We start from the raw sequence: 14,434 nt of genomic DNA on the forward strand, positions 1-14,434 counted from the left end.
GTAGAGAATAAAGAACCCTTGTGCATTGTTGGTGAAAATGTAAATTGATACAGCTAGTATGGAAAACAGTATGGAGTTTCCTCAAAAAATTAAAAGTAGAAATACCATGGTCCACTAATTCCACTATTTGGCATTTACCCACAGAAAATGATAAGCACTAATTAGAAAAGATATATCCACCACTATGTTTATTGCAGCATTATTTACAGTAGCAAAGCTATGGAAGCAACCCAAGCATCCACCAAGAGATGAATGGATAAAGATGTGAGATATATATAGACACATACAATGGAATATTACTCAGCCATAATAAAGAATGAGATCTTGACATTTACAACAATATGAATGGACCTAGAGAGTATAACGCTAAATGAAATAAGTGAGATAGAGAAAGAAAAATACCTTATGATTTCACTCATATGTGGAATCTAAGAAATAAAGAGACAAACAAAAAAAAATCAGACTCTTAAACAGAGAACAAACTGGTGGTTGCTAAAGGGGAGGTCTGTAGGGGGTGGGTGAAATAGATAAAGGGGATTAAGAACGATTAACTTCCAGTTATAAAATAAATAAGTCACAGAGATGAAAAGTACAACATAGAGAATACAGTCCATAAGATTGTCACTAAAACAAGTCACCAAAAACGCTGTTGGTGACAGATGGTAACCACACTTATTGTGGTAAGCACTGAGTAATGTATAGAATTGTTAAAAAAAACTTTTATCCCTCATGGGATGCCTGGGTGGCTCAATCGGTTAAGCATCCCACTTCGGCTCAGGTCATGATCTCACAGTTTGTGGGTTTGAGCCCCGTGTCAGGCTCTGTGCTGACAGTCTAGAGCCTGGAGTCTGCTTTGGATTCTATGTCTCCCTCTCTCTCTCGGCTCCTTTCCCGCTTATGCTCCCTCTCTCTCTCAAAAATAAACATTAAAAAAATTTTTTTAGGTTATCCCTTATTAAGAACCCTATATGGTTTGTATCCAGCCAAAAAAAAAAAAAAAAAGAACCCTATATGGTGGATACTAAAATTATCTCTATTTTATAGGTTGTAAAATATGCAGAGAATTTCAATACTTTGTCCAGGTTCACACCAACTAGTAAATGGGAGAGCCAGAGAGCCTGGCTCCACAGTCTGTGCATGTAACCCCCAAGTGACATGCTGTGTCCCTACAAGAGGTTGTCGTGCTAATTAAATGAGATAAAGTGAGAGGTCCCTGGCACAGTTCATAGGCCAGAACCACTCAGTGTGAGAAAGCTATTCTGTACAAGTGCTCTGGTATGGAGGCTTCTATCCTAGGTGCCACTGGGAGGCAGTATTGCCATTCAGTTGGTTTCCCATTGTGCTTTCATCCATGTAGGTACAAAACTCCTTTGTCCTTCAAGCCTTACACTAGGGACTATCCTCTTTACTTTTACTACTTAAGTCTACTATTATTCTCTTTGGGTAACCCATCAGTCCCAATCTCCCCGAGTTATTTGCAGACTTGGACACTTACCTCATGGATTTTCCTCTCAATTCAACTCCCATTATTATTCTGGATGTTTTTAGCTTGTAAAAAAGATGATTTATTTGGTAGGTAGATCCACAAATTATTGAACATTTATACTGGGCACTTAGCTGGGTTCTGGGGAGAAAAATGAATGGCATGGCTTCTGTTTTCTGAGAAAGTTACAGCCTAGTAGGGGCACTAGACACAAATCAAAAACTGTAATCAAGTGTTATAGATGCATTTATAAACCAGCTGTCTATAGGCATCAGCCTTTTCCTTAAGATTTGGGTAAGATTGATATGGGGAGCACAGGCACAAAATTGTAAGTGGCGTGGCACTTTCAAGAAACTGCCCATAGTTCCATATGGACAGAGCTCAGACATGAAGGGAACCCCTGGTAAGAGATGGGACTGAGAGGTAAGCCATGGCCAAAATATTGCATGCCAAGAGAGGGAGTGTGGAAATAAAAATATTTATCTTCCATTTTTATTCAGCTTTGGTTAAAATTAAAATAAAATATTGATCTTATCAATATTTGATGAGAAGTCTTGGGAGTAAATAATCTTGTTGAAACAAGTAAGTTGAAAATTTCAAGTACTCCTGTGCTAGTTATCTTCCTCTTTAATAAGGTAAGAAAGGGGCGCCTGGGTGGCTCAGTCGGTTGAGCATCCAGCTTTGGCTCAGGTCATGATCTCACGGTTCGTGGGTTCGAGCCCCGTGTCGGGCTCTGTGCTGACAGCTAGCTCAGAACCTGGAGCTTGTCTTCCGATTCTGTATCTCTCTCCCTCTCTCTCTGACGCTCCCCTGCTCACGCTGTCTCTCTCTCTCTCAGAAATAAATAAAACATTAAAAAAAAAACTGTGTAGAGGAAGGGATACGTGGCTAGTTCAGTCAGTGGAGCATGTGGCTCCTGATCTTGGGGTTGTGAATTTAAGCCCCGTGTTGGGTTTAGCAATTACTTAAAAATAAAATCTTTAAAAAAAGAAAAAGTGGGTAGAGGAAGAGAATCCACTAAAAGACAATGTGAATGAATAGGAATAGAAGCAGGAAGAGAACTGGGAAAGCATGATTTCTTAAGAGCCAAGAGGGGAGAGTTATGAAAGGGTGCTGATACCAATTCCAGTGTGGGTGGGGGTGTTCCCACGTATCCAAACCAATTCTTCAGACACCAGCTGGATGTCCTACAATTCAATTCGATTGTGACACTATCTACCTGGAGAAAGTGTCAGATTCCATAGGTTAAGGGTTCAATCCCATAAGACTGCCCTACTTCAGATGCCAACCGCAAGCCCAGGTAATCACCTGTGCTTCCCACCAGCTGGCTATCAGAGGGTCCCACAAACCCTTCTTTGGGTTTGATTAGTTTTCTAGAGCTGCTCACAGACCTTAGGAAACCCATTTGCTCACTAGATTACCAATTTATTGCAAAGGATATGAATCAACAACCAGATGAAGAGATACATAAGACAAGATATGTGGGAAGGGGCATGGAACTTCCATGCCGTCTCCAGATTCTTCCTAAATCTAGTCTACGTGTGTTCACCAACCTGGAAGCTCTCTGAACTCTGCCCCTTTGGGTTTTATGGTGGCTTCTTGACTTAGGCACAATTGATTAAATCATTGGCTCTTGGTGATTACACTCTATCTCTAACCCCTTGCTCATCCCTGGAGGTCTGGGGGTGGGACTAAAAAAATTCCAACCTTCTATTCCTGGTTGGTTCATGTGGCAGCCAATGAAGTGCTTTCCAAAAGTCACTTCATTAGCATAAACCCAGTTGTGGTAGAAAGAGGCTTGTTAGGAATAAGACACCTCTTTTACCTTCAGGGGTCCGAAATGATTACAGAGACTGAGGATAAAAGGTCAAACATTTATAAGGAAAGATGTTCCCATTGCTCTTTATCCCTCAGGAAATTCCAAGGGCTTTGGGAGCTGGGTGCCAGAAACATGGACGAAGACCAAACATATATGAAAAATATTTCTTATAAATCACAGTATTGCACACTGATATATGTAAGAATATGGATGAACCTGGAAAACATTATGCTATACTAAAGGAGCCAGTCACAAAAGGCCACATATTGTGTGATTCCATTTATGTGAAGTATACAGAATAGGCAAATCTGTAGATCTGGAGAGTGCATTAGTGCTTGCCTCGGGCTAGGGAAGGGAAGAATGGTAAGTGACTACTAAAGAGTACAGGGCTTCTTTCTGGGGTAAAGAAAGTGTTCTGAAGCTAGATACCCTCAAATATACTAAAACTCACTGAGCTGTGTACTTTGAAAGGGTGAATTGTATGGTATGTGAATTTTATCTCAGTAAAACTGTTATTATCAGGGGCATCTGGGTGGCTCAGTTGGTTGAGCATCCCAGTCTTGATTTTAGATCAGGTCATGATCCCAGGGACATGGGGTCAAGGCCTTCATCCAGCTCTTTGCTGAGCGTGGAGCCTGTTTGCGATTCTCCTGTGTCTCTCTGCCTCTCTCTCTTTCTTCCCCTCTCTGCCCTCACCCCCCAGAGTTGCACGCACACTCTGTCTCTAAAAAAAAAAAAAAAAAAAAAGGNTGTAGGCCCTAAGACTAAGCAGTTGCAGCTCTTTGGCAGGGTATCTGACTGTATGAAAGCCGAGATCCCAGGTTTCAAGCAGCTGATCTCAGATGGGCAGTCTGAGTGGCCTTTGCCAGAATTAGCCAGGCTCCCCTCTTCCTTACTCCAGCAGGGGTTTTACATCTTAGTCTTCCAAACTGGATCAGAGGATGGGGGCTGAAGCGATAGGGAAACTCTGGCTGGCCAGGGCAGCTCTTTTCTTTCTGCTTTCCTTTTTTTATTTAAATATTTAAAAAAAAATTATTTTACAGTTTTTATTTGCTTTTGAAACAGAAAGACAGAGCATGAACAGGGGAGGGGCAGAGAGAGAGGGAGACATAGAATCCAAAGCAGGCTTTCAGCACAGAGCCCAATATGGGGCTTGAACTCATGGACTGCAGGATCATGACTTGAACTGAAGTCAGATGCCTAACTGACTGAGCCACCCAGGCGCCCCTCCTTTTATTTAAAAAAATATATGTATTTATTTTTGAGAGCAAGGGAGAGAATGAGAGCTGGGGAGGGCACAGAGAGAGGAAGAAAGAGAATTCTGACCCGGGGCTAGGTTTTACAAACCATGAGATCATGACTGGAGCCCAAATCAAGAGTAGGATGCTTAACTGACTGAGCCACCCAAGTGCCTCCCCCTCGNAATGTTTTATTTGTTTTTGAGAGAGAGATAGAGACAGCGTGAGCAGGGGAGGGTCAGAAAGAGAGGGAGACACAGAATCCAAATCAGGCTCCAGGCTCTGAGCTAGCTGTCAGCACAGAACCCGATGTAGGGCTTGAACCCACGAACTGTGAGGTCATGACCTGAGCCGAAGTCGGATGCTTAACCAACTGAGCCACCCAGGTGCCCCAATTTTTCATTTCTTAAAAGATCTTTCAGCTTTGATTCCTGAAAAAAATTTCATCACTTTTTTCCCCCTGCTTTTTTTTTTTAAATGTTTTATTTATTTCTGAGAGAGAGAGAGAGAGAGCAGGGGAAGGTCTGAGAGAGAGGGAGACANCAGCACAGAGCCCAATATGGGGCTTGAACTCATGGACTGCAGGATCATGACTTGAACTGAAGTCAGATGCCTAACTGACTGAGCCACCCAGGCGCCCCTCCTTTTATTTAAAAAAATATATGTATTTATTTTTGAGAGCAAGGGAGAGAATGAGAGCTGGGGAGGGCACAGAGAGAGGAAGAAAGAGAATTCTGACCCGGGGCTAGGTTTTACAAACCATGAGATCATGACTGGAGCCCAAATCAAGAGTAGGATGCTTAACTGACTGAGCCACCCAAGTGCCTCCCCCTCGCCGATTTTTCATTTTCTTTTGGTTTTATTTAATTTTGAGACAAAGAGAGACAGAGCACGAGTGGGAGAGGGGCAGAGAGAGAGGGAGACACAGAATCTGAAACAGGCTCCAGGCTCTGAGCTGTCAGAATAGAACCCGATGTAGGGCTTGAACCCACGAACTGTGAGGTCATGACCTGAGCCGAAGTCGGATGCTTAACCAACTGAGCCACCCAGGTGCCCCAATTTTTCATTTCTTAAAAGATCTTTCAGCTTTGATTCCTGAAAAAAATTTCATCACTTTTTTCCCCCTGCTTTTTTTTTTTAAATGTTTTATTTATTTCTGAGAGAGAGAGAGAGAGAGCAGGGGAAGGTCTGAGAGAGAGGGAGACAGAATCTGAAACAGGCTCCAGGCTCTGAGCTGGCTGTCAGCACAGAGTCCGACGCGGGGCTCGAACCCACGAACCGTGAGATCATGACCTGAGCTGGTCGAACGCTTAACCGACTGAGCCACCCAGGTGCCCCTTTCCCTCTGCTTTTAAATCTTGATTTCTTTGTTGTTTGGAAAGGTGTTGTTTAAAGTTGGGGGTGGTTTTATACTTGCAAATAGGATCCTCTGGGTATGCTCTGTAAACTGGGTTTCTTGACACTGGCAAAAATCAACTCTTTCATAGTTAATGCAGTACCTGTGCGGTAGGTTTGTGAAACCGTGGCTAAGCAAAAGTGGCCTTCTCTAAGTCATGAGAATTGTGTTGCTAAAGTTTGGTTAGTCTAGTTTGGGTCCTGCCCTAACCCCACCCCCAACAACCTGACCCCATCTCCTCTTGCTGGCAAGCTCTTAGCAGTGCGGAGTGGTGGAAATTTTTCTTTCTTTCTTTCTTTCTGTCTTTCTTTCTTTCCCTCTTCCTCCCTCCCTCTCCCTCCCTCCCTTTTCCTCCTCTCTCCTTCTCCCTCCCTCTTTCTCCCTCAGTCTCCCTCCCTCTCCCTCTCCCTCTCTCCCTCTCTTGGCCAGTAAATAGGGTTTAATAGTTACATTATTACTTTCCACTTGTTCTGTGGAGAACAGAGAAGAAGGAAAATTCCAAATACAGTTAAACAAGAAGTGTTAGAATTCCTCAGGTAACATTTTTCCTTCTCTTTGTGGGATCTTATATAATAATAGGAAATGAAGTGTGATATTAAAAAAAATGCCTTTTGCTGGAGTATTTGCTGATTTTTTTCCCATTTGGCAGAAGTTAAGTCAGTTTTTGGAATGAGGTTGAGATTGGAGAATGTGTTAAGATTTATTCTTGGACAGATGGAACATCTTCAAAAAGAGTTTGAGGTAACCTAAAGTAAAAGGCACATATACACTAAAGATATTAAAATGGAAACTGAGTGCTCGCTTTGGCAGCACATGTACTAAAATTAGAATGAGAGGATTGGCATGGCCCCTGAACAAGGATGACACGCAAATTTGTGAAGTGCTCCGTATTTTAAAGAATTAAATAAAATGCAAATAGGAGTACAGAAAGAAATAGAAAATCAAAGTGATAGAAGACAGAAGAAAAACTACTGTCTACAGAGGCTAAAAGAGAGGCTTCTTATCAGCTCAGTTGGTTGAGCATCCGACTCTTGATTTTGGCTCAGGTCATGATCCCAGGGTGGTGGAGTCCCCTGTTGGGCTCTGTGCTGGGTGTGGAGCCTGCTTGGGATTCTCTCTCTCTCTCTCTCTCTCTCCCTCTCTCTCTCTCTCTCTCAATCTTTCCCTCCCCACCCACCCCTTTCGCCCCACTTGCACTCTCTCTCTGTCTCTCTCTCTCAAAAAATAAATAATTTTTATTTTATAAAAAATAATTCATGATCCCAGAGTGGTGGAGCACCCTGTTGGGCTCTGTGCTAGGTGTGGAGCCTGCTTGGAATTCTCTCTCTCTCTCTCTCTCACTCTCTCTCTCTCCACCCCTCTCCCCCACTCCCCACTCTGCCCCTTTCCTCTGCTTGCACTCTCTGTCTGTCTGACTCTCTCTCTAAAAAACAAATAAAAGTAATTTAAAAAAGATTAAGAGAATTAACTATGAACATTAAATTTGGCTTTGAATTTCTAAAATATTATCAAGAACTAGGGTAATTTAAAAATAATCAGTAGCATACTATTTACTTAGAAAAGACAAGGTCTCTCCTGGTACTAAATTCATAACAGGATTTATAATGTGGGCTCTTGCACACTATACAGATGCACTTTGCTCTTGTTAAGAATTCTGGAAGCAAATACAGAAGTAATTTGCTTCAGACTTTTTTCTGTTTTTAAAAATTTTTTTAACGTTTTATTTATTTCTGAGAGAGAGAGAGAGACAGCATGAGCAGGGGAGGGTCAGAGAGAGAGGGAGTCACAGACTCTGAAACAGGCTCCAGGCTCTGAGCTGGCAGTCAGCACAGAGCCCGACGCGGGGCTCGAACCCACGAACCGCGAGATCATGACCTAAGCGAAAGTCGGACGCTTAACTGACTGATCCACCCAGGCGCCCTTCTTTTTTTTTTTCTTTAATTTTTTTTTAAAAATGTTTTATTTATTTCTAGCAGAGAGAGAGAGACAGCATGAGCAGGGGAGGGTCAGAGAGAGAGGGAGTCACAGACTCTGAAACAGGCTCCAGGCTCTGAGCTGGCAGTCAGCACAGAGCCCGACGCGGGGCTCGAACCCACGAACCGCGAGATCATGACCTAAGCGAAAGTCGGACGCTTAACCGACTAAGCCACCCAGGCGCCCCGCGCCCTTCTTTTTTTAAATGTTTATTTAATTTTGAGAGAGAGAGAGCACAAGCAAGATAGGGGCAGAGACAGGGAGACAGAATCCCAAGGAGGCTCCTCCCTGACAGCAGAGAGCCCTATGCTGTGAAATTATGACCTGAGCCGAAGTCGGATGTTCAACTGACTGAGCCACCCAGGTGCCCCTCTTTTCTTTTCGATTAAAGAAGTAGTTTTCTTTTTCTTTGTTCTTTTTTTAGAAGTATTTTTATTTTTCTAATTTGAGTCAAAATAATGCAGATCATAAATGGATGGTTCAGTGAATTTTCACAAAGTTAATACTTAGAACCACACAGATCAAGACATAGAACATTACCAGCACCCCAGACAACCCCCTAATACCTCCCTCAGTCTCTGGCCCCACTCCCCTCCCCAAGGGTAATCACAAATCTGATTGGTAGCAACATAGATTAGTTTTGCCTGTTTATAACTTTGTGTAGGTGGAATCTACACAAAGTTCTTTTGTTTCATCGAATTATATTTGTGAGATTCATTCATCTAATTGTGTGTCACTGTAGTTTGTTCATTTTTGTCACAAATGTATAGCATTCTGTTGTGTGAACATATTTCAGATTATTTATTTCCTCTTTTGTCGGTGCATTTTTAGATTGTTTTCAGCTTTTGGCTATTACGTATAATGCTATGAACACGTGATGCACATATGTGCATATTTTGTTGTTATTGTTATTATATACGTAAAGGAGGAATCTTTTAGTATTGGGAAGGTGGATATTTATCTTGAGTAGATAAGGGCAAACCGTTTTTTTCAAATGATTGAATTAATTTACTCTTTCAATGGGAATGCTTGATTGTCTATATTCTTGCCAACACTTGACATTGTCAACTTTAAAACAATTTTTTTTAAATGTTTTATTTATTTCTGAGAGAGAGAGAGACAGCGTGAGCAGGGGAGGGTCAGAGAGAGAGGGAGATACAGAATCTGAAACAGGCTCCAGGCTCTGAGCTGGCAGTCAGCACAGAGCCCGATGCGGGGCTCGAACCCACAAACTGTGAGATCATGACCTGAGCTGAAGTCGGACACTTAACCAACTAAGCCACCCAGGTGCCCCAGTCAACTTTTTTTTAGTTAGAACATTATGGTGGGTGCATAGTGGCATCCATAACAAAAAACAGTTATTGGCTTGAATAACATGTAGTCTGTATGTCCAACAGCAGAAGAAAGGATGTTGTGGTGGAGCAGTCCACGAATCCATGTACTGATTATAGACTCGCTCTTAGGATCAATGACTAGACTGATTGGAGTTTATAGACAAACCCAGGTTTGAAGATCTGAAAGGAGGGATTAAAGGCTGCTCCTTACTTTGCCATGCACTATATTGCAGAGAGATAGGTCCTCTGCTTGAGGCTGAAAAAAAGTCAGGCCTAGCGTGGTCCAATATGGTGATAAAGAGCTGCTAGAAATGGTTAAGGATGTTGCAGTTCTTGGAGTTTCATGTTCTGTGAAAAAGTGGTGGCTGAATGCACCAGATAGTTTGAGTTCTCATGGTAAAACCGTCTTCTGTTGAAGCCTGGAGGAAAAGGTAGGGCTCATAGAGAAAGGCCTTGAATGGCGCTGATAAAACAGCAGCAACCAAAGTAGTACTAATAATATCTAACAATTATATAGTGGGTTTTTTTGTGTTAACGCATTTAACTCTCAACAAACCACTGAACTATCCTTTTCACATTTTGAGGATGAGTAGGCAGGTACAGAGGGGTTAATTCATTAACCCCAGGCCACGCAACAAGTAAATAATAAAACTGGATTTGAACCCAGGTAATCTGGCCTCAGAATCCGTGATTTTATAGTGTCCACAAAATTAGGGCTGGGGTAGGGGAACTCATGCAGAGAGATTCTTGGAAAGGAAGAAAAGGAAAAGTATGCCAGGAATTAGCCAGGTAGTTTCATTGATATCAACTAGTGTTCTGACAAATGGAATACATTCTGCACTGTTGCTAAAGAGGAAAATCATGGAAGCCTGCAACATCTCCAGATTTGGATCTGAGAGTCTTTGGTACCCAACAAGTATAGTGGCTGGCTAGGGAAGCCCAGTTTAGCAGAGAGCCTAACACTGAGGATTGCTAATCTTCCCTCCTTTTCACACCTGTGTCAGGTTTTTATGTTTGCTCTATTGAGGGATAGATGACAGAGTATCATGGCTGGTTGCTTTTGGGTTTCCGGGTTGTAGAGAAACCAAACAGGGGCAGTAGTTGATATTTACATTTCTAATATCCATGCCAGTAGTTAGGGACCCTATATTTGTTCCAGATCCCAAGGCAACCAGAGAGGTCAATTCATGGGGCTCCAAACCCTCCTCCTTTCTCTTTGGGGCCTTGTCACTAAGACCTGGGCTGGGGGATGGAATCTGGAGACTGATAATGGGGAAGGAGGAACAAAGGAGGAACTAAGTACCCTAGTGGGTACTTAGGCAGAGATTAAAGCATCTCTGCTTCTTCCTGGAAACCCTGGACATGGCCTGCTTCCCCACACCCTCCTTATACCTTTGCTGCTTCTTCCCCTAGTTTCTCCTTTTTTCCTCATACTTACATTGCCCCCTTCACAAATATAAATAACCTTCCCTTGGAGAAGAGCTCACTCTAAATTGGGAGAGGAGGAAGGAAATCTCAGGCTGGGAAGTGGCCAGATGACCTCTATATAGTTCATGTAGATAATCTCAGGACCAAGTCTCCAGGATAGGATGGGCTAGTGGCTGCATTGTTGGTAAAGAAAAGGCTCGGGGCACCTGGGTGGCTCAGTCTGTTGAGCGTCCAACTTTGGCTTAGGTCATGATCTCACGGTTCATGGGTTTGAGCCCCATGTCAGGCTCTGTGCTGACTGCTAGCTTAGAGCCTGGAGCCTGCTTCAGATTCTGTGTCTCTTTCTCTCTCTGCCCCTTCCCTGTTCACGCTCTGTCTCTCTCTATCCCTCAAAAATAAATAAATGTAAAAAAAAAGGCTCAAGAGAAACACCTGCAGAGCCATGTTTGGACTCAGTCATCTCCAGCCCAAGGAGGTAGCTCAGTGAAAACACTTACTTAGCAGTATGCAGCCCTCAGTATTGCTTATCAACCTGAGACTTCTCCCAGAGAAGACATTTCCTTTTCTCCCAGCCTCCTTCAGGTTGTTCTCCATCCTTGTCAACATTTGTTATTTCTTGTCTTTTTGGCTCCTATATATATGTTGACAGTATGTATGTGAGTTTGTTTCTGGGCTCTTAATTCTGTTCCATTGGTCTATATGTCTGTTTTTATGCCAATAACATGCCTCTTTGATTACTATAGCTTTGTAGGATAGTTTGAGATCAGGAAGTGTGATGCCTCCAGCTTTGTTCTTCTTTCTCAGAATCACATTGGCTATTTAGGGTCTCTTGTGCTTCCCTAAGGATTTTATGATTGTTTTTTCTACTTCTGTGAAAATGCCATTGGAATTTTGATAGGGATTGCATTTTATTTATTTATTTATTTATTTATTTATTTATTTATTTAGTTTTTGCTTTTGATNATATATAATAAATATATTTATTTATATTTAAATTTATTGATTTAAGTAATCTCTACACCCAATGTGGGGCCCAGACTCATGACCGCCAGAGCAGGAGTTACCTAGTCTTCTGATTAAGCCAGGCATAGGTGCTACAACAATATTAATTCTTCTGACCTATGAACGTGGAATGTCTGTCCATTTATTTGTGTATTCTATTTCTTTCATCAAAGTCTAATAGTTTTCATGTGTACATTGTACATATCTTTTACTTCTTTGGTTAAATTTATCCCTAAGTATTTTATTGTTTTTGATGATATTGTGAAATGAGTTTGTTTTCTTTATTCTTTTTCAGGTAGTTCTTTATTAGTGAATTGAAATGCAACTGATTTTTATATGTTGATTTTTTTTATCCTGAGATTTTACTGAATTTATCTATTAGTTCTAACAGTTTTTTTGGTGGAGTCTAGGATTTTCTATATATGTTGAACCATCCCTGCATTCCAGGGATTTCAAACTGGAAATCATCCTAGGACTCTCTTATCTAATCACTAGGTCCTAGGGCATCTGCCTCTTGTATATTTCTAATTCCTCCCTTCTTCCTCCTACCCACTGCATGGCCAACTCTTTAGTCTGCATATCTTTGTTCAGATGTTGCTTTCTCCATGAGGCCTATCTCCATGCCTACTCTGACAATTGTATTTATTTACTGCTACAAACTGTCCTTTCTCCAGCACTCTTGATACCCTTTATTATGTCTATTATTTGTTTGTTTGTGTGTTTGTTTGTTTATAGAGAGCACACACACACACAAGCAGGGGAGGAGCAGAGGGAGAGAGAGAACCCAAGCAGGGTCCATGCTGAGTGTGGAGCCCAACATGGGGCCCCATCTCACCACTGTCAGATCATGACCTGAGCTAAAATCAACAGACACTTAGCCAGTTGAGCCACCCAGGCTTCCCTGTTTTACTTATTTAAAAGCTTTATTGAGGTATAATTCACTTATACAATCCACACATTTAAAGTATACAATTCAGTTGCTCTTAATATATTCACAGAGTTGTGTGATCATCACCAAAATCAATTTTAGAATGCTTTTGTTAGCCTAAAAAGAATTCCCTTACTCTTTAGCATTCACATACCCCCCGCCCCCATTTCCTCCCAACTCCTTCAACACATCCCTAGGCAACAACTACTCCCCTACTCTTTGTCTCTAAAGATTTGCCTATTCTGGAAATTTCATGCAAATTGAATTATGTTGTACAATGATGTTGCTGATTTCTTTAACTGAGTATAATGTTTTCAGGTTCCAAAGCAACTGCACCATTTTACATTTTCATCAGCAGTGAATGAAGGGTGAGCACCTAATGCAGTGCCTGGCACATAGTGGGTGCTCAATAAATGTTTATTGAATGCATGGATGAGAAAATGTAGGACATAAACTATATTGTTTAGCATGCCATCCAACAGCTTTCCTCATCAAGTCTCTACTATTTTTTCCAGCATTGTCTCTTGCTATTCTATGGCTTCTAGCCTTAGAAACCTCTTTGCCTTCTCACATCTTGTTCCTGCTGCCTGGGATATACTTCTTGTCCTACTGCTTCATGTGCTGACCTTCTTCACCTCTAACAATATGTCTTCCCTTCCTCCTTTGGCAAAAATAGATGCTTTCTCTTGTTGTCTTCTCCACATTTTCTTAACGATTTGTTTCTATTTTGGGGCACCTGGGTGGCTCAGTTGGTTGAGCATTTGACTTTGGCTCAGGTCATGATCTCATGATTCGTGAATTTGAGCCCTGCATCGTGCTCACTGCTGTCAATGCAGAGCCTGCTTCAGATTCTCTCTTCCCCCTCTCGGCCCCTCTCCCATTTATTCTCTCTCTCTCTCTCACACACGCACATGCTCTCTCTCAAAAATGAATAAACATTTAAAAAAATCATGTATTGACTTGAAGACAATCTCAAGTTTATTTTTAAAAAATAGTTTGTTTCTATTTCTACATCCCCTACTAGTTCTGTGAGCTTCTTCTTCTTTTTTTTTTTTTTTTNAACCATGAGATCATGACCTGACCCTAAGTTGGTCACTTAACCAACTGAGCCACCCAGGCGCCCCATAGTTCTGTGAGCTTCTTAAGGATCGACACTCTTCTACTCATCTGTGTATCCTCAGTGCTCACCCAGGGCTTGGCACAGAGTTGGTATTTAATAAATGTCTGTTTCAATGATCAAGTAGAGGAAATAGCAAGAGAATACCCCAGCGGCAGAAACACACTGGTAGGTTTGAGAAACAGTAAGTTTTCTAACTTGATTGTGTTAAAAAACAAAATTCAGATGAGTAAATTTGAGGATTGAATTGAGTTTAGTAAATGATTGATGAATTGGGTAGTATCCCGTTTAGCAAGTAGAGGGGAGCTGTACTGAGCTGTTTCCTTGCAAAAGGAAAGATTTTTAAAGGCAGTGAGAGGACATAAAAAAATTTATTAGCAAGGAATGTATTATTTAGGCAGGAGTGCCCTCCTAAGGGAGAAAGGGTCTATGGGGGTTATCTCCTAATGTTGACCAGGAAATTCGATTTTGACTGGTTAAAGGTTACATTCCTGGGGAGGTTGAAACTGTAGTTGGCTTAGGTATTAAATCTTGGTTTACTGACATGGGGCCTTAACATAAATGACTCCATTTGGGGCCTGTGGTTTTTCTTTTTAAAATAAAATTCTTGATCAGACTCTCAGTTTAAGAGAGACATATGGTAAAAGCAGTTTGTTTTGAGATATGATAAAAATTTAAGGCATTAACACCACTATCAGCTACCATCCTGTAGTTT

The 14,434-nt window shown here is 41.6% G+C and overlaps 1 protein-coding gene and 1 pseudogene across 1 annotated transcript in view; both read left to right on the forward strand.

The window, feature by feature from the left end:
• HSD17B6 (hydroxysteroid 17-beta dehydrogenase 6) overlaps window positions 1-14,434 on the forward strand; it is a 43,760-nt gene that overhangs the window by 1,931 nt on the left and 27,395 nt on the right. The window lies entirely within an intron of this gene.
• Window positions 6,731-6,831, forward strand: LOC144226236 (U6 spliceosomal RNA; annotated as a pseudogene).

This window comes from Crocuta crocuta, unplaced genomic scaffold (assembly GCF_008692635.1).
Source record: "Crocuta crocuta isolate KB4526 unplaced genomic scaffold, BGI_CrCroc_1.0 scaffold549, whole genome shotgun sequence".
In the NCBI taxonomy this organism is placed as follows: domain Eukaryota; kingdom Metazoa; phylum Chordata; class Mammalia; order Carnivora; family Hyaenidae; genus Crocuta; species Crocuta crocuta.